At 36.9% G+C, this 23868-nt stretch overlaps 1 protein-coding gene across 6 annotated transcripts in view; it reads right to left on the reverse strand.

Annotated features, from left to right (window-relative positions):
- Positions 1 to 23868, reverse strand: part of LOC749983 (putative WAS protein family homolog 3) — a 498033-nt gene that overhangs the window by 228335 nt on the left and 245830 nt on the right. The window contains exon 12 of one of the 6 annotated variants that reach the window (XR_010156847.1): positions 769 to 22805. The exons of the other annotated variants lie outside the window; for them this stretch is intronic. The gene's annotated coding sequence lies outside the window, so the exon portion shown is untranslated. Of the gene's footprint in view, positions 1 to 768; positions 22806 to 23868 lie in introns of those variants that run through there. 6 annotated transcript variants of the gene reach the window in all.

Raw genomic sequence — 23868 nt, forward strand, 5'->3', positions numbered from 1 at the left:
AACATAACGGACTGTCCTTCTGGTTCATCCACATTGTCACAAATGGCAGAGATCTCTTTTAAGGCTAAACTATATTCTATTGTACGTATTATATGCTGCCTTTTAATCCAGTCATCTTTGGATAGACACGTGGGCTGCTTTCATACACTGGATATTATGAACAATGCAGCAATGAATATAGCAGTGCAGACAGCTCTTCAAAATATTGATTTCAGTTTTTTAAATGTATATACTCAGAAGTGGGATTTCCAGATTATATGGTATTTCTTTTTATTTGATAATTTCAACATTTATTTTAGATTCAAGGGGTAAAATGTGCAGGTTTGTTGCGTGGTTATATTGTGTGATGCTGAGGTTTGGGGTAGGAATGTTCCCACCACCCAGATAGTGAGCATAGCACCCAATAGACAGTTTTTCAACCCTTTGCCCCCACCTCCCCTCCCCAATAGTTCCCACTGGACTATATAGTATTTTTATCTTTAATTTTTTTGAGGACTTTTCATACTGTTTCCCATAGTAGCTGCATAATTTTAAATTCCCACCAATAGTGTACAAGCGTTCACATTTCGCCACATCGTCATTAAACGTGTCATCTTTTGTTTGAAACTAGCCATCCCATACAGCTGTGAGGTGATATCTCATTGTGGTTTTGACTCGTATTTCCCTGATGATCAGTGATACTGAGCACCTTTTCATATACCTAATGCCCACGTGTATGCCCTCTTTGGAGAAATGTCTATTTAACTCTTTTGCCCATTTGTAGTCATGTTATTCTTTTTTTTTTTTTTTTTTTTTTTTGCTGTTAAATTGTAGGAGTTTTTTACATAGTTTGAATATTAACCCATCATCAGATAAATGGTTTGCAAATACTTTCTCCCATTACATAGGCTCCTTTTTACTCTGCTACTTGTTTGCTTTGCTATGCAGAAGCTTTTTAGTTTGAGGTAGTCCCATTTCTCTGTTTTTGCTTTGTTGCCTGTGCTTTTTGTATCATATCCAGGAAATCATTGTCAAACCCAGTATCATAAAGCTTTTCCCTTATGTTTCCTCCTAAGAGTTTTATGATTTTAGATCTTATCTTTAAGTCTTTAATCCACTTTGATTTTTCTAAATCGTGTAAGGTAGTAGCCCAATTTCATTCTTTCGTATGTAGATACCTAGTATTCTCAAAATTGTTGAAGAGACTGTCATTTCCCCATTGCATATTCTTGGTACCCTGTTGATAAATAATAAGTGATTTTTCTCTAGCTGCTTGCAAAATTCTCTGTGCCCTTGACTTTTGACAATTTGATTATAATATGTGTCTTCTTTTGGTGTTCATATCTTTAGATTCATCTGATTTGGGATAGTTTGAGCTTAATGAATCTAGGTGTCCATTTCTCTCCCCAGATTTGAGATGTTTTCAGCCATTATTTCTTTAAATGAGCTTTCTTCCCTTTTCCCTCTTCTTATTCTGGAACTTTCATAATGTGCTTATTTGTTGTACTAATGATGTCCCAGAGGGCCCGTGGGCTTTCTCCACTCTTCCCCTTTTTTTTCTTTTTGTTCCTCTAACTTGATAATTCCAAATTACTTGTCTTCAAGTTTGGAGATTATTTCTTCTCCTTGATCAGGTCTCCTGCTGAATATCTATATTTTTCAGCTCAGTTATTGTATGTACTCTTCAGCTCCAGAGTTTCTGTTTCTTTAAGATAATTATTTAGAATTTTTTGTCAGTCAGTTCATAGGTCTCCATTTCCTTAAGGTCAGTTACCAGATATTTACTGTGGGTTTTTTTTTTTTTTTTGTAGTGTCATGTTTCCCTGATTCTTCGTTTTACTTCAGATTTGAGTAGCTATTTGTGCATTTGAAGTATATCCACCTTGTCCAGACTTCACAGGCCTTGCTTTGGTAGGGAAAGACCTCCTCAATTAACCCTGCTAGTGTATCTGGAAGTTTCCAAAATCTTTTGTATGTATTTGCACACTTTACCCTTCTCCCTACCTGATGGGGAAAAAACTCAAGATTGTGCATCTTCTCCTAATCCCTCAGATCCATGCCAGGTGCCGAAAGCCACAGGCTCCTTTTCCCTGGGGCAGCTCAATAAAATGTTGGGACACTGAGTATAAGTTACACTTCTTTCCCTCCTGCCTAAACAAGAAGTTTCAGAATTATGTACCTTCTCCCAATCCCACTGAACTAAGCCAGCTTCTGAGGTCTACACATCCAGCTGAGAGCTCCATGTGCTGGCTGCTAAGATCCATGCCATCTGCTAAGATCTGTGCCATCAGCTTGAGAGCTGCATATGCTATGGATATTTGCCCCATCAGATAAGATCCACTCTGTTAATTGAGATTTAAGTCAGCTGCTGAGAGCCACAATGGCTGTTAACATCTGCACCAGCTGCTGAGAGCCACTTACCCCTTTTCTTTGTTCTCAGCTTCCCCCAGGCATTCTAACTATGCTAGATTCCCTTAGCACTCTGAGTGTGATAAGACAAAAGCAGGTCTTTTGAGCAGTGCCCCAAAAGCCTGCAGATGTTAGATGCCCACTGATTCCCTTTCCCTGATGGGAGAAATCACAGGTTGAGGGAATCTCCCTCAGTACTAGGGTGTGCTGGCTTGAGGGAGTGGGTGATTAGAAACTGCTCTTCTTATCATTTTAATGTGATTATTCTTGGTTTTGTGCAATCCCGGAGCATTGTAACCTCTTATCTGGATTCCTGAGTTCTCATAAAGCTATTTTGGTCCATATGTGGCACGAAATCAGTCTATTTGTTTTTATGAGAAGATAAAGAAATATGGACCTTGACATAAAAAAAAAAAACATGTATTCCACTTGTTTCCTCAATTTTATTGGGTTTGGCAGGAACCTTCTAACTCAGAACGAAGGTAGCCACTTCAGCCTAAAGACACAGAAAATGATGTTCGTCCAGTTGAGAAAGCAAGAAATGTACATGAATGTTTACCAAATTCCTCAGTCACTCATAAGTTTCAGAATGGCATCAGATGTCAGTTCAATTGGAAATAATTCTACATCTGTTTTTCATATACTAGTAACTCAAAGAGTCAATCATAAACAAGCACCTCCTCCAGAATGCTAAATGTATAGGTGAGTTTCTGAATTATTTTCTAAAATATACATTCTAGTAATTTAAAAAACCCCAAAGTAATCATATGATGCTGCTGAAGCTACAGAACATTATGGAATGTTATTGTCTTCGTATTCATTCAGTCGTTTAACTAAATATGTTATACAAAGTGATTATAATGTTTATAGATATCAGATATTGCACTTTTTATATTTAGAATCATTTATTGAAATCTCGTGTTATTTGATGATTCAACAAATGTCTTGCACATAATCAATTACAATCTCAGCTCCCATATCATATCTATTATTGGTTTGATAGAGTAGATGTCACAATTTAGCACTTGTTTTAAATTTATATCTGAAATTTTCTGCACTCAAGACATCCAGCATTCTACAAGAAAATTCAATTTGAATAATAGTAGCTTACAAATGCAATTTTTTCTGCATCACTAAAACGTAAATAACATCATTTGACTTCAATTAAATAAAGTGACACAAATCTTTGTAAGCAAAAATATAACAATGGAAATACATTAGCATGGAAATTTATAGGCACACCATAAATTAGGCTTTAGAATGTACTGTAATGAGTGTCAGCTGCTGCAATTTTATTCCTTAAAATGCAAAACAAACTTTACTTGCTAAATTCATGACAGAAAGGAATTATGAAAAATTACATTTCTTTACTATATCCAATTCCAGTGTACTTTCAATTAGATAAGAGTTTGATTCACATGAGGATCCGGAAAATATATAATGCCTGAAAAATAGATACATTTATAGCCACAGGGCATTGTTATATGAGAATGAAGTAATTAGATCTCTAAATTACTCCATTGTTTAATTCAATTCAATTAAATATATCCTCTAAATATCTCTGGTATTTTCAGCAATTTTCCTTATCATTATAAGAAACAGAAAGTCAAGAAAGAGTTATCATTATGGGCAGGCCCAATCTTATTTTTTTACACTCTTTAGGTGGGGTTGGGAGAGAGGTCTATCCCTTCCTCAGAATCTGTGCTTCTATTTTAGAATCCTGTACAGTTCTGAGGCAGACACCTTACAGTACAAGAGTCATTTATCCTGACAGGCACTGTCCTTCTTCTCATCATCATGACCCTGAGGACCGGGATGAGATTGAATGGGTCCAAGTTCTACATGGGGTTCTGAGATCTTCCTTGAGGTCACCAGTTGTTCTGCTTGCTTAAATCACTTTTTTTTTTTTTCTTGAGATAGAGTCTCACTGTTGCCCAGGCTGGAGTGCAGTGGCGTGATCTCCGCTCACTGCAACCTCCGCCTCCTGGGTTCAAGCGATTCTCCTGCCTCAGCTTCTCGAGTGGCTAGAATCACAGGTGCACACCACCACACCCAGCTAATTTTTTTTTTTTTGACAGAGGTTCGCTCTTGTCACCCAGACTGGAGTACAGTAGTGTGATGTTGGCTCACTGCAACCTCCGCCTCCCCGGTTCAAGTGATTCTCCTGTCTCAGCCTCCCAAGTAGTTGAAATTACAGGTGTTCACCACAAGTCCTGGCTAATTTTTGTATTTTTAGTAGAGATGGGGTTTCATCATGTTAGCCAGGCTGGTCTCGAACTCCTGACCTGAAGTGATCCGCCTGCCTCTTCCTCTCAAAGTGCTGGGATTACAGGCATGAGCCACCACACCCACCCTTAAATGACTCTTGTAACCATTTCCCCTCTGGAATATCGCTGGCCTTTTGGCTTCTCTCCTGGAAGCTGAGGACATGTCACTTGTGCTTTGAAACCCCCATCTCCAATGTCACCATCTCCCTTCATGCCAAGCTGGGAAAACTTTCTAGTTTCAGTGAAATCCTTCTGCCTTTGTGTTTATCATTAAGATATTTTATCTATGTCTCAATCTTCTCATGTCTCTAGAGTTTAAAAAGACTTGGAAGAGCCTTCTGCATTCTACCTTGTTTCAAAACTCACTCAAAACAAGCATAAGTCTGACCATTTACTCATATGAAATGGGAGGATTGGGAAGTGGGAGTGGAGGGGGAGAATACACAGACTTTAAAACATGATAATGCCTCAAAATATACCACTCAAAACACCTAACTTGCAGGGTTGTAGTAATACTTAGAATTTCTGCATGTAAAATTTGTTGCATATTCTAGAGTTTTTCCGTAATGATAGTTATTATTTTTATTATCATATAGGACCCTATAAAATTACTCCCATGATTTAGATTTCTGATATTCCTGCAACAATTATTTGAACAAATTATATATAACAGATGGAAGATATTGAATGGAGTCCCAAGGACTAGCCAGAGACAGAGCTCAAAGTTAAGCCCCTGACACTTTGAAAATTTAAAGAAGATTTAAATTCTAAAAACTACAAATCAAATTTAGACCTAAACAATGAGCATGGTTTCTGACACATATATCCAATAAGCAATCTTCCTACATTTCTACTGACATTTTCTTAACATCTTCAGTTCTCAGGTTTATCCCCAAAAGACATGTTGATAATTTGGCAAAGATAGCATACATGTGGTGCCTAATATTTTCAAGGATACAGTTTATTTGAGAGTGGCTACCGTGAGGCTGATTCGAGGGCTACTACTATAAGAGAACGAAGAGGCAATATGAATTAGATCAAAGTAGTAATAGTGAGGAAAGAAAGAATTAGATGAATTCTATTTTACATAGATGCCTTCATGATTAATCGGCTCAGGTCCTACACTAGGTAACAGAAATTTAAAAACTAGAATACAACCTCTAGTTTCCAGAATCAGTGGCTAAGTAGATAGTGAAGGCATTTGCTAAGATAGGAAGAGCTGGAACTTCAGAAGGTCGCAGAGAATTTTTTTGTAGTTTGATTAACGATATGCTTACCAGTTATTTCCATTTACATGTTTCAATGACATTTCAAGTTCACCATATCTTTAATCACTGTCTATACATTATCAATATGCCAATAATTCCCAAATAAATATATCAAGCCTAGACTTTTCTTGAGATTTCACTTTGTTCTTAGTCTTGATACAGGCTCTGGAATTGTTAGCATATAGACAATAATAAAATTTATATCAGTGGATAAAATTATCTAAGGAGAGTGTGGAGTAAATAGGTAGAGAAAAAGGAAATTTAAAAAAATCCTGGAAAACAGTAATTATAAGATGTCAGCAATATGTCACTGTAGAGCTGACAAGTATTGACTGCTTTCCTTTTTCCAGAACTGGGCTAAGAATATTTTATACGTTATTTCATGTAACCCCTATAGCAGGGATATCTGTAATAATGCCATGTGGACACAGAATATATTCTAATATTTAATAAGAAATGATGTCTGAAATCAGCAGGAAACTTCAAACGGTCACCTCTGTATTATTCTCTGTATTATTTTCTTTAGATTTGAGTAGAGGCACAAAGGAAGAAAAACTGGTTAAATATTCGCACTCTTTTTAGAAGTTTTTTATGTGTTCTGGAAGTCAGAAATTTTTACATGTATAAAAAATCCTGGGGGCCAGGCCAAGTGACATTCAGGTTGATAACAGCGCTTTTCAGGTTTTAAATGTCAGTACTTTTAAGCCAGTCCTAATCTTTCTTGAATCAAATAAATGAATAATAAATGTTTGCAAGCTTTTTCCATGCATACCCTTATTGAAATCATGCATTCATTTAACAGTACTATGCATTTATAAAGCTGGCTATTTATCAGAGGGGGTATTGTGATCATTCTTCTTTCTCTGCATTCTATCAAAGGTGCTTAAGATGTTCTGGTAATTCCTTTACATGTCTGTCTTACCCATCAGGCTATGGGCTCATTGATGGTTGGGGCATATTTTACTTATCTTGTATATCAAGAAGTTAGAAATGAACATAAAATATATTATAAACTTATATTAAAATATATTATAAACTTAATAAGTTACGCTTTGAACACTTCACATTTATAAAACTACATTTTTAATAATTTGTGAAGGGCTAAAACACAAAGATCGTCAGTAGATACTTTCTTTGTGGCCATGGTTAATGGCAGAAAAAACATGGGTCTGGGAGGTAAATACAAGTTTGAGTGCTCACTGTATATTATCTTCCTCATTTTTCACTTTTATCCTTTTCATCTTAATTGCCCTAGTCCATTTCTATAACCACTTGCTCACAAAGGACCTCAGCTTCCTTGCCTATCCCTCTGTCCTTGGTACTTAACTGGTAAGACTCTAGCTCTAGATAAACCAAATAGCTCTCTCCTCCATGCCTTAATCCATGAAACATGCTAGAGGGAAATCACCCAACCAGGCTCCCTGGTTTTAACTCTGAATTAATAATCAAAAACCTCAAAGGTACGCTAAAGATTTGCAGGAACTTTACTATTTTTATCTAGCAAACTTGAGATGCCATTCACTAATATTATTTCACAACATCTTCTCTCTCTTCAAACCGAGAAAAATCATCAGATGCTAAATACATTTTCTTCACATCATCAAATTTGTAATGAGCCAGCACATGAAAACCTTACAAATGGTCTTCAGCGGGACATGGTGTAAGAATAATAATTCAACTTTAAAAATGTCAGTTTATCCATCTACATTCACTTAAAAATTTCAGACCTGCTAATACCTGCAGAACTTTTGGGTAAATCTTACTACATACATCAGTAGGGTGCAAGAATTTAAGTTAGCTTATGTTTTCATTGCAAGTCTTGGAATCATGGCCCTAATCTTCTAGCTAGTGTGGTCTACTAACTCTGTGTTCTATCTTCCACCCACATTATGCTTCAAGTACTTCAACTGGATTATTTCATCTATGTATTAAAAGAAAGTTTATTGAGTGTCATCTATGTGCAAAGCACCATTATAGAAGCTGGTGTAATAGCAGCGAAAATACAAAGTTCCCATACTCATGAAGACGATATTCTGGTAGGAAGAGTTAGAAAAAACAAACACACATATAAATGGGTAATAGAGTGATAAGTGTTATGAAGAGGAATAAAGCAATACAGGAAATAACAAGGTCCACGCTATTAAGATTTCATTTTATAAGATTGGTAGAGAAGACTTTTTAAATAAAATAATATTTGAGCAGAGTCTCAAAAGCAGAGTCTCAAAAGTTTTTCACCATGTGCATGTGAGAAAAACACATGAGGAGGGGACAGCAAGCACAGTGGTCCTGAATTGGTGCAGGAGAGAAACAAAAAGCCAGTATGACTAGGTACAGAGTGATCAAAAAGAAGAGTGTTGAGGCTGAGTGCAGTGGTTCACACCTGTAATACCAGCACTTTGAGAGGCCAAAGCAGCCACATGGCTTGAGCCCAGGAGTTCTAAACCAGCCCATCTCTCAATAAAAATTTTTTAAAAACATTATCCAGGCATGGCGGCACATCTGTAAAGTCCCAGCTACTCCAGAGGCTGAGGTGGGAGGATCACCTGAGCTCAGGGAGTTTGAGGCTGCAGTGAGCTGTGATCGCACCACTGCACTCCAGCCTGGGCGACAGAGAGAGTCCCTGTCTCAACAAAGAAGAAGAAGGAGAATAAAAGGAGAAGGAGAATAAGGAGAAGGAGAAGAAGAGGAAGAGGAAGAGGAGGAGGAGGAAGAGGAGGGGGAGGATGCTGGGGAAGGAGAAGAAGAGAAAGAGGAAGAGGAGGAGGAGGATGGTGGGGAAGAAGAAGAAAAGGAAGAGGAAGGAGGAGGAGAAGGAGAAGGGGAAGAAAAAGAAGTTGAATAAGGAAGAAGAGGAGGAGGCGAAGGAGAAGAAGGAGAAGGAGAAGAAGAAAGGGTGGGGAGAAGAAGAGTGCAAAGTTGTGAGTTTAAAGGACTTTGTGTCCATTGTAAGGATTTTCTTACTATTTTTTTCCAGAGGAGCAAAATAATCTGGTGTGTTTTTAAAACAGTAGTGATTACCAGATAGAAAACCAAAGCAATAATTCAAGCACCAGATTATAGTGGCTTGGCTGGGATTGGTAAAAGTGAGGTCATAAAATAGGTTAGATCCTGAATATGCTTTGGTCCTTCATCTCCTGGGACCCTAACCCTCATATAACTGGGCAGGTTGACTTTCCTTCCACCTTCTGACACTCCTCATCTCCTCAACTCTTCCACTCTGCACTCTGGAATTTCAGTTCCATCAATAGCAAAATCTGTTGTGGCCTCAAATTCTTTTGTGAAAGCTTCCTTTGCTTTCTTGTCCAAAAAAGTCCAAATCTTCCCTAAAACATTGCTCCTGCTGCAGGCATAGGTAGTGGCTGTTTTCTCTCCCATGCCCCTCACAACACCAAGGTTAGAAGACATGGTTCACATCCTCACTGTTCCTCATATTCTCTTCCAGATGATTCTTGCTCTCAAATCCCACAAACACCCACTTTTGTTTATTGTGTCATCAGACCCTACTACACACTATTCCTCCTTACAACACTCATCTATCACTTCTTAGAACACTCATTTCATTCCCTTTGGCTCCTGACCAAAGTCTCTTTCCTCAACACTACCTCTGTCACATGTTTTACTGTTTTCCATACTAATGTACATGATCCTTTTAATCCTTCTTCCCAGGCCCTCCCATGGCAAAGACAAAGAAATGGCAACTAAAACCCATTCTGTCCTTCCATGAATAAAATTTCAAGCTAAATGAAGACCGCATGTCACAGAATCTTTCTCCAATATTTTATTAAGGTATAGTCACGTTACTAGTTCTCACTAATAAAATGTGATCAAAGCTGATCTGTGCCACTTTAGGATCAAGGCTTTTAAAAGTTAGTTGGCCTCCTCTATGCCCTCTTCACTCTCCTGCCTATAGGATGTAAGAAAAATAAGGGTTTGAAAAAATTTAAAAGGCGGTGGAGTCTGGGTTCCTGAATCATTTATTGGAAGAAAATTGGCCACCAACTAGAAACACAGTTTGGTAACAGAGACATGATGTAGTTTTTTGGTTGTGTTTACAGCCACAGCCTAGCATATCTAACTAATAAGACATCTCTCATCCGACAACTTGCCTAGGACCCCACCTCATCCACCATTTCCATGGTAACACCCAAGACCTGACATTGCCAATAGCTGCACACTTTCTGTGAGCAATATTTCAAATATTCCTTTTTGATGCCAGTTGCATTGTTTTAGCTCCTTCCCGTTAGTGGTTACTTACCAAATTTTCAAAACACTATTCCATTGATGCTCACATTATTTTATGGTTCCTCATGTCTGTAATACCCTGATTTCTGACTTCTCTTCTTACATAGGTTAAATATAATAGAAACGGATATACAGGCATATCTTGGAAATATTGTGGGTATAGTTCCAGACCACCACAATTCAGCAAAGATCACAATAAAGTGAGTCACACAAATTTTCTGGTTTCCCAATGCTTACAGTATGTGTTCAACATACTGTAATCTAAGTGTGCAATAGTATTATTTCTAAAAAAAAAAAAAAAAAGTACCTTAATTTTAAAATACTTTGTTGCTAAAAAATACGAACAATCACATAAGACTTCATTGAGTAATAATCCTTTTGCTAGTGGATGGTCTTGCCTCTATGTTGATGGCTACTGACTAATCAGGATGATGTTTGCTGAAGGTTGGGGTGGTTGTGTCAATCTTTAAAAATAAGACAACAATGAAGCTTGCCACATCTATTGACTCTTTCTTTCAAGGAAAATTTCTCAGGCCAGGTGTGGTGGCTCATGCCTGTAAGCCCAGCACTTTGGGAGGTCGAGGCGGGTGGATCACGAGGTCAGGAGTTCAAGACTAGCCTGGCCAATATGGTGAAACCCTGTCTGTACTAAAAATGTAAACGTTAGCCAGGTGTGGTGGCATGCGCCTGTAGTCCCAGCTACTTGGGAGGCTGAGGCTTAAGAATCGCTTGAGCCCAGGAGGTGGAGGTTGCCATAAGCCGAGATCAGGCCACTGCACTCCAGCCTGGGGGACAGAGTGAGACTCTGTCAAAAAAAAAAAAAAAAAAAAAAAAGAAAGAAAGAAAAACTTCTCTGTAGCATTTAACACTGTTGGATAGCATTTACCCACAGTACTTCTGTCAAGACTGAAGTCAATCCTCTCAACCCTTGCCATTGCTTTATCAACTACATTTATTGAATATTTGTTTGTTGTCATCTCAACAATGTCTACAGCATCTTCATCGTGAGTAGATTCCCTCTCAAGAAACCACTTTCTTTGTTCATCTATAGGAAGCAACTCCTCATCCATTCAAGTTTTGTCATGAGGTTACAGCAACTCAGTCACATCTTCAGGCTGCACTTCTAATTCTAGTTCTCTTGCTATTTCCATCACATCTGCAGTTATTTCCTCCGCTGAAGTCTTGAACCTCACAAAGTCATCCACTGAGGGTTGGAATCAACTTCTTCCAAACTCCTATTAATGTTGATATTTTAATCTCCTCCCATGAATCAGAAATGTTCTTAATGGTTTCTAGAATGGTAAATTATCTTCAAAAGCCTTTCAATTTACTCTGACCAAATCCATCAGAATCACCATATAAATGGCAGCTATATCCTTACAAAGTGTATTTCAAAAATAAAAAGACTTGAAAGTTGAAATTACTCTTTCATCCATGAGCTACATAATAGATATTGTGTTGTCACTTACGTAACAGCACACATTTCCTTGTACATCTCCATCTGAGCTCTTGGGTTACCAGGTGCATTGTTAATGAGCAGTAATATTTTGAAAGGAACTTTTTTTTCCATAGTGGTCATAAAATAGTCAGTATACCATGCCATAAACAGATGTGCTGACATCTAGGCTTTGTTGTTCCATTTATTGAGCACAGGCAGAATAGATTTAGCTTAATTCCTAAGGGCGATACGATTTTCAGAATGATAAATGAGCATCGGCTTCAACTTATAATCACCAGCTGCACTAGCCCCTAACAAGAGAGTCAGGCTGTCCTTTGAAGTTTGGAAGACATAGGCTTCCAAAGTTTGAGAAGTTTGGAGAAGCATAGGCTTCTCCTCTGTAGCAATGAAAGTCCTAGATTGCATCTTCTTCCAAGAGAAGGCTGTTTTGTCTACATTGAAATTCTGTTGGTGACTGTAGCCACTCTCATCAATGATCTTAGCTAGATCTTCTGGATAACTTGCTGCAGCTTCTTCATCAGCACTTACTCCTTAACCTTGCACCTTTATGTTATAGACATGTCTTCTTTCCTTAAAGCTTATGAACCAACCTCAGCTAGCTTCCAACTTTTTTACTGCAGCTTCCTCACCTCTCTCAGCCTTCATAGAATTTAAGAGTTAGGGCCTTGCTCTGGATTAGGCTTGGGCTTAAGAAAATGTAGTGACTGTTTTGATCTATCCAGACCACTGAAACTTTCTCAATATCAGCAATAAGGTTACTTTGCTTTCTTATCATTCCTGTGTTCACTTGAATAGCACTTCTAATTTTCTTCAAGAACTTTTTCTTTGCATTCACAGCTTGGCTAACCAACTCATACAAGAGTTGTAGCTTAGCCTTCAACATGCCTTTCTCACTAAGCTTAATCATTTCTAACTTTTGATTTAAAGTGAGGTATGTGTGACTTTTTCTTTCACTTGAACCCTTAGAGCCTATATTGTATGGTTGTTCATTGGCCTAATTTTATTATTGGTGTGTGTCAGGGAATAGGGAGGCCTAAAGTGAGGGAGAGAGCTGAGGAAATGGCCAGTTGGTGGAGCAGTCAGAACTCACACATTTACTAAGTCTGCTGTCTTATATGGGTACAGTTCATGGTTCCCCAAAACAATTACAACAGTAGCATTAAAATTGCTGATCACAGGCCAACATACAGATAAAATAATAATGAAAAAGTTTGAAATATTGTGAGAATTACCAAAATGTGACAAAGAGACACAAAGTGACCACATGTTGGCGGGAAAAAAAAAATGGTGCTGAAAGAATTGCTCAACACAGGGTTGCCATAAACCTTCAATGTGTGAAAAACGCAGGCCGGGCGTGGTGGCTCATACCTGTAATTCCAGCTCTTTGGGAGGCTGAGGCGGGCGGATCACTTGAGGTCAGGAATAGCTGAGATCAGCCTGACCAACATGGCAAAATCACATGTCTACTAAAAATACAAAAATTAGCTGGGCATGGTGTTGCAAGCCTGTAATTCCAGCTACTTGGGAGGCTGAGGCATGAGAATCACTTGAACCCGGGAGGCGGAGGATGCAGTGAGCCGACATTGTGCCACTGCACAACAGCCTGGGTGACAGAGCGAGGCCCTCTCTCAAAAAAAGAACAAAGAAACAAACAAATAAACAAAAAACTTCAAGATCTGTGAAGCACTATAAAGTGAACAACAATGAAACCAGGTCTGCCTGTACTCCAAATCCCTTGTCCCTGTCACTTGATCAGTTACTTGCTTAAAGCACAACCCTGATTAAATTTGGTCCCCCCCAGTATTGTATCTCTGAACTGATAGAGCTGAATGGGGATGGAAAAAAAGCAGAGAACCACGATAACTAGTTTCTCCTAAATTCCCTGACACTAACTTCAGTTAAACCCATAATGGTGACACAAAGTTTTTCTATATTTCTTAAATCATCTATTCTCTCACTGCCTTTTATCTTCAAACGTACACCACCAAAAACTCATTCTCTATATGAGCTGGTGTTGTGTTTTGTGTCACTGAAAATACTGAGACCACCCCAAAAATCCTCCGTAAGATCACCACCACTTAGAGTTTCAGCATCTGTGCACACATACTTTGCCTTCTTTTTTCTACCTATCGATAAATTTCATCTTCTACTAGCCAAGGTCAAGATGTCTGCACTAGAATTCATTCCTCTCCCGCTTACACTCAGGAATATTCTTCTAGCAATTCTCCCTTTTTTCATGTCTGAAATTTTCGTCTCCAGTAACTCACTCTCCACAATAAATGCTACTTCTCTTATCTTAGAGTGTTACATTTACCCCATTCCTCCTTCACTTACTATGTAAATTTTTATAGCAAAATGTGTACAAAGCATTTCATGTGCACAAAGAAAAATGTATACAAAGTTTTATTTGTTGTCTCTCATTTTCTTCCCTCAGTGTGCTATTCACCCCAATCACAGTTTTGCCTCCCACTGCAGCTGTGCCCATCAACAAAACCCCTTGACATCACTAAATCTAGTGGTCATTCTTTGCCATCTGCTTGCTTGACACAACAGCATGATAGAGTAATTGTGATTCTTGGAACCATTTTCTCCTCTAGGCTCTCAGGACTCTATTCATCGTGGTCTTGTCCAACTTCTCTTTCTTGTCTCTCAATGTTCTTTCCTGGTTCCTCTTCCTTCTCCTCACTTCCATTTGGTGTGTCCCAGTGTTTAGTCTTTAGACTCTTTTATTTCTTATCTATAGTCTTGGGTGACTACCCCAATCAATTTCATGGCTTTGAAAAACATACACAATCTTTCACTTATTACAATTTATATATTCTCTGAACTCTAGGCTCATCTATTCAGCTATTTGCTATCTTAATTTGGATGTCTCACAGCCATCTTAAGCTTTACATGTTCAAGATTAACTCCTAATATTATCTTCCACCAAAAATCCACTGTTGCTGAGCAATGGTGACACATGCCTGTAGTTTCAGCTACTTGGGAGGATGAGCCAGGAAAATTGTTTGAGCCCAGGAGTTTAGGGCTGCAGTAAGACTTTTACAAACAGAGTGACTCTGTTTCTGAAAAACAAATCAAGTAAAATCATAGTGTTCTTCTTATAATCTTACCTGTCTCAGTAAAAGGCAAATGAGTTTTTCCAAATGTGAAAGCCAACTACTTTGGAGAGTCCCTTAACTACTTTTATTTACACTACAGCTGTAAACCTCCAGCAAATCTTGCCAGCTCTACTTTTGACATATACCCAGAATCCAGCTGCTTCTCACTTCTTACTGCTACTACTGCTGGGCCCTGGCCCCCCTCACCTTCTATACAGATTCTTGTTGTACCTTTGGGTTGGTCTTCTCTAGATGCTGCCTTTGACCATCAACAAGCTTCCAGGATTATCTTTTTTAAATCTTTGGCAGAATGTTACCTTTCTTGCTTAAAATCCTATAGGGATTTTTATCTCACTTAGTGCAGAAGTCAGTTTTTTGTTTTGTTTTGCTACAAGACACTATTTGACCTCCAAATTTTGCCATTAACTCTTTGAACTCCTCTCCTATTGCTCATGTTCTTATCCTGAGCTCTTTATGTCAGCACACAATTTCTGGAAGGCCTAGGCAAATCCCTGCTTCAGAGCCCTTGCAGCAGGAGTTACATTTTCCTGCCATCTTTACTCAAATGTGAGTGAGGCTTTTATTGGCTATCCTTATCTCCTTTTCTTGTATATTCATTATAGGCAGAATAAAAGATGGCCATATCCTAATCCCCCAAACCTGTGAATATGTTAGGTTACACGGCAAAGGGAAATTAAAGTTGTAAATAGAATTAAGGTTGCTAGTTAGTCGACTTTACAATAAGGACATCATCTTGGATTATCCCCGTGGGCTCCACAGAGTTCCAAGAGTACTTCGAAGTAGAAGAGCAAGGCAGAAGAGGAGAGCCAGAGTAAAACGTGACTACGGAAGAAACACACAGAGACAGGCAGCTTTGCTAGTGTTGAAGATGCAGGAAGAAAGCCATGAGCCAACATGAATGTGGATGGTCCATAGAAGCAAGAAAAGGCCAAAAAATGAACTTACCCCTAGAGCAACCTGATGGGAATGCAGCCCTGCCAATATCCTGATTTTAGCCCAGCGTGACCCATTACACACTGGGTCTATATGACCTTACACAACCAAAAGGTAGTAAGTTTCTGTTGTTTTAAACTCTTAAATGTGTGGCAATTTGTTACAGCAGCAATAAAAAGCTAACACCTACCTAAAGTTTAACCAACTTCTCAACATTCCTTTCCCCTCTCTGCTGTTTTATTTTTGCCATAGCATTAATTTCTTACTAATGTACATTATGGTTTGTTCATTTTTCTTATTAATGCTGTGTCTCATTGGAATGCAAGTTCTGTGAAGGATGTAAGAACAGATATTTTTGCCTTTTTTGCTGATCGCTGTATCCCCATCACCCACAAGTGTGCCTAGAGCATGATATTTATTAAAATTGTTGAATGAATACATTGAATATATATATGTGTGTGTGTGTGTGTGTGTGTGTGTGTGTGCTGATTGGTTATATTTAATTTAGATTCTCTCCATTGCTTTATCTTGTGCTTGTTAAGGACCTTTCTTATTTACTTACTGAGTTATTCAATAATTACTACTTCTGCCCTCCAGTAAATCATCTTGCAGCCCTGAGTTCTCACTTTCTTAACTCCAGTTTACTTGATCCTTCTCCCTATAATTCCATACAACATTTGAAGCAAAAATTGCCCTTTTTAGAGCACTTTTTAAAACACCTGCTCACTCAGAAAATATATCAGGAACAGAGGCATTTAGTGATTGTTGATATGCACTTGTTAAACATTGCTGAGGGTCAGCACTGTGAACATAACGGATTATCTTGTAAAATCTTTTATGATATATTTAATCTTAATTTGTTTTTGACGAATAACAACGAAACATATTAATCTTATAATTAGCAATAAATGAAAAACATAAGTTTATAATATTAATTTTGTAAAGTAATGACTATATATGTTGCAGAGACAAGAAGGTCATACATATACAGATGCCGTTATATGTTTTTACCCTAGAAAACTTAAAAATTCATCCATTTTCCTACCTAGATTTTATTTTGCTTTTGATCACTTTTCTTACCTTAATTTATATTTCAATATGGTATTTCATCTTCAATATTATACTTTTAAAAGTACTAGCTTCTAAGGAAAATAAAATCGAATGTACTCTTGAAATCACTTTTCATATGTATAATGTGATATCTACTTTATTCATATTATGTTAGATAGTACGCAATAGTTTGGAGTGGCTGATTGCCCTGTTTATACTATTGCAAGCAATATCTAAAGACAAATGCACTGAACAAACTGAGTTAAACTTTATCTGCTGAAATCTGCAGCTTATTTAGTGGCTTATGAGAAGAAACACACACACAGATTGAATAGAAAAGGATTTTTCCCCATTAAAACATCCTTATGTATTCTGATTGTGATTACATGGAGGTCATTTTTCAAAATGCCAAATGGTTTATTATCAGAATAAGAATGACACAAGCTGTGGTCTGACTTACATGACATTGAATCACAAAATGAGTCAGTAAAGTAAATTAAAAAGTGAGAGTTTTGCAGTAAGTTAGCACTCCCTCCTGAATCCTGCCTTGTAGAGTGTCATGATATATTGAACTATCAAGAGCATACTATACAAAACACACACACAGTTAGTATTTGCTCCAGAATTACGTTATTGTAAAATCAATGAGTTGACATCATGTATGAAATTTTCCATGCAAGGCTTCAGGGAAAATTTTGTGTGGTCAAACTCAGCATTAGTCCATCCCATTGGGTAATTACAGCATTCAAAACTCATGCCGATTATTACGGCCATTTATGTCCATAATAACATCTGTCAATCTTCCAGCTATATTTATCTTATGAAGGTAATAGTGCTGTCTCACGTAGAAATGAAGAATATGTTAATTAAAGCAAATTGAAATTCTTATTTCCCATAATTTGAATGACTACCCAAAGAATTGGAAAATAAGTGATTAAAATAAAAACAGATATCTAAGATTTTAAAATAAAGTTTGCTCTAATTTTTAGATCATTTTAATTAGTTCTCAAATAGAGTCCAAACAAAATAGCATACCACTTCCTTTACTATGGTTTTGCAAATACAGTTGTGATAATTGGTCAATATTGTTTGGCAGAGGACAATTTCATCTGAAAGTTTATGAGTTTGGCTTGTATTAGTTCTGTAAAGATTGGCTTTAATTCCAAAAATCACCTATAAGCCATCGATCAAATGCTTTCTGTTTTGTTTTGCAATATGAGTAATAATACTCATCATAGAGGTTTTAAAAAGCATCCTTAGAAACCAGTTACCTTCATCCAAAGTTGTATTTAAATCTACAGGTGAAGAAACCTAAAGTAGAATGGTAAACTTCATCCACGACCCAAACTGGCAAATAAAGATAACCCAAAATATTTTTTGTAGGCCAGCACAATGTTTTGTAGTAGTTGTTATACCTGTTTCTGTTTTTTCCATGATGTGAGGATGAAATGAACAGAATCTGAAAACATCTCTGTTTAGAAGCTTCATTCCACTTTGGATAATAATTCCCTCTAATAACTTTTTTTTTTAACTTTCTGCCTTCCTTACCAATTGGCTATTCAATATCATATGGTACAGTTTACTTCAGAGCCAGAGCTTTTCCTCAAATTGTTATTATAATTTTTACAACTAAAATGCAAAACATCTATTTGTGTTATTATTAATCCAGATTTATTTATTTATTAAAGCATACTAAACAACCTGAGCACATAAATAAAATACACTTTTTAAAGGAGAGTGAAAAACAATCCTTTCATCATGATTTTTATCTTCTGTATTCAATGGTTTTAACTGTCAGTTTGTCTGTTTGTTTGTTTATTCTTCAACCAATTTAAAAAAGAAAAACTATCCTGAGAAGGACATCTATATGCTATGAGCTAATTATCGCTGGTGCTTTTCTAATCAGATGACGTAGCCAAGTCAAGTAAATGTTCTTGAATTTGTTAATCTATAGAACTAGATTGTAATAATATATGTTTCACAGGATTTTTGTTAAAATTAAGTGGAATAATTTGAGAAATGTTATACCCAACATCTGGCAAACAGTAGGCTGAGTTGGTTCAGGGAGCAGGTGAGTTTTGTTAATCTATCGATTACCTTCATGCTTAGGACAATGCCTGGGACACTGCAGGAACTCAATTATAATTGTTCATTGAATCAGTGAATATATGAATAAAACCTACTTTCTATTTTTGACATCTAATCAGGGTTTATCAGTGCAAAGACACAGAATTGGGGATGGAGATAAGTCAATGAAAATGAAAGAAGAGTCATTATATAGAAATATCAAGAACAGTAAACATACACTAGTTAAAGTAATATTTGTTTGGAGGACATACATAATTTAAAGAGAAATTCTGTCTTTAAACATTAGGTTTATATATTACTAAAAATAGTAATTATCTATCTTTAAAAAATGTTGACTGCCTAACGTTCTAGAACATAGAGGGAGAACTGTAATTTTGTTTTCATTTTTAGTTTGTATGTGTTAACAAAATACTACTGCTAAAATGTCCTTCTCCACTGACTTTAACTGATATCCAGTAAATGTGTAATACTAGCAATTGGAGTCAACCCTAGATTTAAAAGTGACATATGATTAGAAAAAGGGAAGTAGAGATACACATTAAATATAATAATCTGTTACCTAATACATAGAAAAAATAAAAAATACTTTTCATGGTAAGAAAAGGACCACTTCTCAGACAATGCTCCTTCCCTTATACTTAAAAACATCAGCAGTGATAGACGATCTTAAGAGGCTATCTGTATTCACTTTCTAGTCATCCTGAAGGCCTTTTGTATGTTTCTTAAAATAGTTAATGAAGAAAAGCCTTGAAAAATATTTTAGCAATATCCACGGTCATAAGTTCAGAAATCAATTGTATCTAATGAAAGAAACCTGACAATCTGGCTTAATATTCAATATATGAGCTTGTTTTCCCACTGGCTCACATTTAAGGCATGTAAAATGTGCTTTTCAGGGAATGATATATTTGTGGAGTAAAGATGATACACTTTGCAAATATTCTTCAGGGCAGATCATTCAAATGTATGTCCTGTTTAGAACTTTGCTGCAACTTGAGTATGTGGATGCTGTTAAGGACTGAATATCTGTGTCCCCCTAAAATCATATGTTGAAATCTTAACCCTCATTGTAATGATATTAGGAGGTGGGGCCTTTGGAAGATGATTAGGTCATGAAGGCGGAGCCTCATAAATGGAATTAACAACCTTATAAAAGAAACCCCAGAGAGCTCTCTTGCCTCTTTGCTTGCCATGGTGAGTACACAGCAAGAAGACGGCCTCTATGAAACAGAAAGTGGACCCCTACCAGACAATGAATCTGCTGACACCTTGCTCTTGGACTTCCCAGCCTCCAGAACTGTGAGAAATAAATACTTGTTGCTTAAGCCAGCCAACTTATGGTATTTCTGTTACAGCAGCCAAACTGACTGAGACAGATGCTGAGCTAGTCATTCCAATTTTTGATCACACAAAAAACCTAAAGCACATTTCCACGCCTGTTAAAATAGTTCCAGAAGTTATTATGATCATTTCCAAGAAAAACTAATCCAGACTATTTAAATCTATATGGTATTTCTAAAGAGTATGTTAAACATTAATCATTTTTTTGAAGTTACTTTCTTCTTTTTCAGAATTGAGCTGGTCTTTATTTAAATCATTTATCTATTTATTACCACTAAAACTAAATTGACTTATCTTTTGAGAAACAGAAGCAGGGCCCAGAGAGATTTCTTTCCTTGTTTTGCTTTCACTACCAATTTTCTTTTGCTACTAAAGTGTGCTGTTCACCTTCAAGAGCAGACGGAGTAAGTTTTATGGACTCCTGCACTCCTTTATATATGGCGGCAACCTGAGTAAATACAGTAAAGATGCAACTAGAAACCTTGCACTTTGGAAGATGACTTTAGTTTACAGAATCTGACTATCTATAGCTCTTAAAACTCTCGGCAGTAAAAATTTATAGCATCAGGAACAATTTTCTGTACCCCAGCACTGAGTCCTGCTTCAGGAAGAACATTCTTCCATCTGTATGAAAAATTGTTGCTAAGAGAAAATATTTTTATACCGATACATGTCTTGTGTTTTTGCTCCTTATCTAATATTCTAGATTTTCTCTTTAAAGACATTTTTCTTTCTGTTACTTGGGATTTATCTAGATCTCAGTTAAATCACTTATAGCTAAAGGCACTTTTAGAGATTTATAAGGTTAAGGATTTTCGATGATGTAGATATTGTATTCAGTTTCTAAAAGTTATTGTCCCTATAAGTCAAGTATATTAAGTCAAACTTTTAAAACAACCTGGTATTTATATTAAATAATACATCAGAATAAATTCGGAAGATTTAGAAATAGACTATATATTTACATTCTGTATTTTGTAGTTGAATTTATCTTGTTTGGTTCTGGAGCAAAGTGAGACATAATCTTCCCTACATTAAGCATAAATGGCATTCTAAATTCATACCAAACTTATACATGTACTAGTAGCAATCAAGGAAATATTCCCAACCATATTACACAAAAATTTGTATAAGCTTCTAGATTAATTATGGATTTCTGATATACAAAGCATGATGTATTTTTGAGTAAGAATACAGATGGAAGTTCCATTTTAGCTCAGTTTTACATTTTTCAAATTTACTTTCTCTCTGATAGCTAACTTAACTTTTCAACAAACAAGCACTGATCGTAAACATGAAAATAGCTGGGAAAATTGATTACACTGATTTCTGTGGAACTAACAAAGACTCTCTCTTTGACCAAACTCCAGCCAGGCTCCTCTGGGCCTCCTGTTCCACTAGGCTTTAACTTTGGCCCACAAAGACTTCAACAAACACTAACATCATTTCTAACACCTCCAGGCCACATCCTTAAGGTGACCCTAGGCCGCCTTATAGCACTTGTTTGAGAAAATTCAAGGCTGCCAACATTTTTTCTATTTGTTTCATCCAACACCTGAGGACAGAGCTTCTGTCTCCCAGTCTCTCTGGGATGATAAATATCTCCTATAATCTCCAGCTAGCAAGCACAGCTGGCCTGACCACAGTCACACTAACTAACCCTTTGTATTTTTTCACATCCTTGACTCTACCAAACTCATGCTCACCTCCTTTCCTATTTACTCCCTTGTTCTCTCTTTAGAATTTCCTGTACCTCTGTACAAATCAAAGTTGAGTTCAGTCCACAATGGACCCTTTTTTTCTATTGCAATAATTATTCCTGATTGAAATAAGTCCTTACCATTTTCACTAGTGTCTGGCTTTATCATTGGCAAAATTATTTATTTATGTAGGATCCAGCACAATGGGAGAAATGAGCCAAATAGCTACCCACAAAGATAATGTTTTTCAATAATGATTGTATCTAGATGCCATGAAACAATTGGCGTCACTTATGGGTTCACCCTTTCCAACCTTGGCAATCCATTTTACATTGCCCTGGCTCTGTCTCATTATTGACAGGGAGCTTTTCAAACTCCTGAGCCTCTGTTTGTGTTTCAGATGGAGTTTAAGTTAATTCAGCCTTCCTAACTTTCCACAAAAAATATCATAGCCTTATGTTTACACAAACCTACACACAGAGACATGTATGTACACACACATACACTTTCATGAAATACTTCACAAATTAAGATGACCAGCACTCCTAGCCTTCCTATGGGCAAAGTCCAGAAGAAATCTCTCATATTGCATATAACAGCAACAATATTAATGGATAATGCATATTTTTCAGGAGAGGATAGAAAATCTGTGAATCATTAAGAAAGCAATGTTAGGTCCAGGCGCAGTGGCTCATGCCTGTAATCCCAGCACTTTGAGAGGCCGAGGCGGGCAGATCACGAGGTCAGGAGATCGGGACCATCCTGGCTGACACGGTGAAACCCCATCTCTACTGAAAACACACAAAAAATTAGCCGGGTGTAGTGGCGCCTGTAGTTCCAGCTACTCGGGAGGCTAACGCAGGAGAATGGCGTGAACCCGGGAGGCGGAGCTTGCAGTGAGCAGAGATCACGCCACTGCACTACAGCCTGGGTGACAGAGCAAGACTCTGTCTCAAAAAAAAAAAAAAAAAGAAAAGAAACAAAAAAACAAACAAAAAAAAAACAGCTATGTTAGAAACATTGTGGTTTGGCACCACAATACATTGATTAAGAATAACAGATGTTGTCAAGAAGTTTATTTTTACCCTTATATTTATAAGATTAATTCAATGCCAAATGAAATTACTAGTGGGATTTACTTTTCAATTTAAAAAAAATGATGTCACAGTTTATTTACAACACTGGTTCTTGAACAGGAACTATTTACCCCCAGGAGACACTGGACAATGTCTAGAGACATTTTTAGTTGTCACAACCATGGTTATTCCTAATGGTATCAGGCTGGTAGAGGCCAGAGATCCTACTAAACATTCTCTACTAAATAGTGCCTACAAGAAAGAATTATCTGGTCCAACATGTTAACAGTTGCCAAGGTTGAGGAATCTTGATTAGAATATGAAGGTCAGAAAAATGACAACACATTTTTTAACAAAGAGTAAAAACATGATGCTCAAATCTAAAAATATTATATTGTTCTAATAATTGAGTGGTATTGATGTAAGAATTGACAGAAAATTCATTGAATAATATTGATAAAACTGAAACTAATACGTTGTAAACTAATGTAATTTGGTCCAATGTTTCTAGTTTGACTGCAAGCACCAGAAACCTTTTAAAAAACAATGCATCTAGGGCATGATCAAAGGAAAATAACAAAGATGTAAATAATAACTTGTGAACAGCAATACTAATAGTATTAACATAAAAAGAGCAGAGGATGTCCCTAAATAACCATATAAAATTCAAGGTGAGCATAGCCTTAAAAGTTTAAAAATAAATGAAATGCACCTTGCATCTATTTATACCTCCTTATTTTCAGTAATTCCTGATCCTCTCACTTTCTTGTCCTCATGGCAAACAATAAGTATAATGAAGGACCAGGTGCCATGTCCGCCCAGGCTCTTCCCCAGAGAGTGCTATCTTTACTTAATCACTTACCCTCTGTACATCCTCCCATCTCCCTATCTACCTCTAATCCATTAATGTTTGACCATTTGCTAACTCTTCATG

The sequence above is a fragment of the Pan troglodytes genome, chromosome 4 (genome assembly GCF_028858775.2).
Source record: "Pan troglodytes isolate AG18354 chromosome 4, NHGRI_mPanTro3-v2.0_pri, whole genome shotgun sequence".
NCBI lineage: Eukaryota > Metazoa > Chordata > Mammalia > Primates > Hominidae > Pan > Pan troglodytes.